This window comes from Brassica oleracea, chromosome C5 (genome assembly GCF_000695525.1).
Source record: "Brassica oleracea var. oleracea cultivar TO1000 chromosome C5, BOL, whole genome shotgun sequence".
Classification (NCBI taxonomy): Eukaryota; Viridiplantae; Streptophyta; class Magnoliopsida; order Brassicales; family Brassicaceae; genus Brassica; species Brassica oleracea.
Genome location: NC_027752.1, coordinates 37020006 through 37023255, shown reverse-complemented (window position 1 = coordinate 37023255; position 3250 = coordinate 37020006).

Below are 3250 nucleotides of genomic sequence, written 5' to 3'. Positions count from 1 at the left end.
TCTCTCTCTCTCTCTCTCTCTCTCTCTTTCTCTCTCTCTCTCTCTCTCTCTCTCTCTCTCTCTCTCTCTCTTTCTTTCTTTCTTTTTTAAAAAAAAAACAAGTTGGCCTTTGGAGATACCCCGGGGTTGGGGTCATTACAAAAAATGAAACTATCTGACTTTTGATGGTGGAGACATGGAACAAAGTGAGAAGGATGGTGGTTTAGGTAGTGGAGAGATGAACAAAAAGTGTGGATAAGGGTGTAGGAGAGAAAGACGGTAGAAGTAATAAGGAAAAAAATATCGTAGGGATGAGCAAAGCGAGAAATAAGCAATGAACAACAAATCGACCATTGGCAACCAATACAAGTGGCAAAAAAAATCAATCATTGTCAACCAATACAAGTTTTTGTAACATGGTAACTCGGTTAAAGTTTTGTTATTTATATTTGTGTAACTCGGTAAAACTTTGCGAAAGTTTTCCATCCTTTTTGCATTTGTTGAGATTGCTTTGTTTTGTGTTTGTTTTAACTCGGTAAAAGCTTGTCAAAGTTTCATATTTCTGTCTGTCAAACGTTGTAAAACTTATTATTACTTTGTTTTAGTGTGTGTAAATTTGGTTAAACTTGGAAAAAACTTTACATTCCATAGAAGATACAAATTTTGATTGGTTACACATCCAAATTCTTATAACTACTAGAAATAGAACAACATAGCCTCACAGTATAGAGTTTCTCAATCTTCATAGTTGTCTTGAGAAGTAAAACTTCTTCTAACACACTAATTTTGTTGTTTGTGTTTATGTTACTTGGTTTGTTATTTATGTTTGTAGAACTTGGTGTAACTTAGGATAACTTTGGTTAAGTATCTCATTTTTGTTTGTCAAACTTCATAAAATTTAATATTACTTTTTTTTCATGTTCGTGTAATTTGTATCACTCCTTCTCTGCCGTCTCTTCCTTCCTCCGCCGCAACAGCCTCTCAGGACTGCCTCGCTCGCCTCGTTAACCTCAACTCACCGTCTTCTCCAAACCCGTCTCCACCTCTGACCTCTTCTGCCATCCTCGGAAACATGCACAAGAAGTCTCTCTCACCATCTCCCACGCGAATCTCTCAACAACATCCCTACTCTACTCGAATCTCACATTGATTTATCAGACAACCTTACCAATCTTTCGTAGATGTCATTCAATGTTGTAACATAGACAACTTGTTATATGTGTACGATAGGTCAAAAGGATAAGAAAAAATATGTATATATAATTCTTTTATTAAACAAACTATATTATATATATGGCAATGGCATATGTTGTAATTTTTCTAGTAAAAAGAAGGTTATTAAAATTAGAAGCTGAGGAATGCCACATCAGTTAAAATGACAAATCTGTGAATAAATTACTAAACCAAGGTTACTATTTAAAAATGTTCTCCTGTTAATAAGAAAGAGATTAAAACTGAAAACGTTTTGTACATAACCGTAAGTTTTCTTTAATAATTACAATTAAATACTACTGGAATTAAAACACAGTCGTTCAATACCATTACTTAGAATATACCAAAAAATGTTTTGTTCTTATCGTAATACATTAAAAGAGAATGTACGCAAAATCTGGGATTTTTCAAGTATATTCTCAATCTTGCACCTTTTTTTATTTACAATTAATGAATACAAAGATTTACAATGTGATTGAAAAATATATTACCTCTAATCATGCATTGGTTATATATCAAATCCAATCCTTTTGGCTGGAAAAGCAATGTGTCTTTCAAACATATTATCCTAATAGATTCAACCTTGAGTTTGAGATCTCTAATTCTATCGGTTGTTTGCTCCCTCTCTCAAGCGAGTGTAATTCTTTGCTCAGTCAAAAGATGAACTATCAAGCTTGGATAAGCTTAGGTTATCCTTGGGTGAGATTTATGCTTCTCAAATTTCTTTCGGTCATCATTAGCAAGGAGATATAGTCTGGTACAACTTGGAACAAAGGAAATCCTGGAGATTTTCATGAAAAGAGCTTTACAGCTACAACAAACTCCGCGGGAGAAGAAGGACCTAGCTAGAAGAGCTGATCGGAGATGGCGAGAAAGTGTTGTAGTGAGGACTTCCAGATTTTTCTTTACAGACCACAAAATGGTTACACGTGGATTGCATTTTCTTTTGATCCTTTATCTTATGCATGTGGTTTACTTAAACCAAATTGTACCATAACTAATTCAAAACTTTAATGAAAAGTTTGTTAACAAAAATAATAATTTCAAGTCAGTTAATTACTATTAAAATTGTTAAAAAAACATTTCTAACCTTTTTTGTTTCTGAATAATGGTAATGATCTTTACCATGTATTGGTCATGAAATCAAATAAAATTAAACCATAAAGGTTAGTTATACAAGATCTTGAAATACAAAAGATATTCAAATTTCATGTTTTGGATATTCATAAGAAGTTCAAAACATCATCTAAAAATACATAGAACTTCATGTTACAAAACTCCACTTCACAAAATCAAAGTGAAGTGGGTATTTTGAAAACTAAATAACAGAATACACTAATACTAACGTTGATGTATGACAATGATAACAAATGAACCACCGTAACAAAACTTCATGTTTTAATTATTCAGTTTTAGATAGAATTTGAAGGATATACACATTCAGAAATATGAAACCCGATCAATATCTGTGTTACTAACAAGCAATTAGTACATGAATATACAACAAAGGTTCGTATTTGATCTAAATCACAGATTTGCATTAATCATCATCAACAAACAAAAGCTACTACAGAAGATATATATTTTTTTTTTCACATCGAAAGCTCCATATCTTATTAAGAAAATACCAAGAGGTTGGCCTCAGAAGCCATCCAACTTGGAAGCTGAGAGTTTACATGGGAAAAGGAGAAACCTCGAAAGTTTAGAGAACGACGGATAAAAGTTATAGAGCACAACGTAAACATAGAACGAATAAGATGAAATTCATCAAATTCAGCCAACAAAGATGGCCATTTGTCTTCTTTGTCTTCTTCAAGTAGCTTGACCAACTGAAGGCAGTCTGTCTTGAAGGTCATTGTACAATGGTCCAACTGAATAGAGGATTTCATAACCCACAAAAGAGTTTGGAACTCTGCGTGTAGGGGGGTTAAGACTCGGTTACTAGCAAATGAACCATAAGTCGTCATACCATCCTCGTTAGTTAGGACAATTCCTCCGCCAAAAAAATTATCATCCTTGCCAGGAGGCGTCTAGCGTGCAGTTGGGGTCGGGGGCTTGA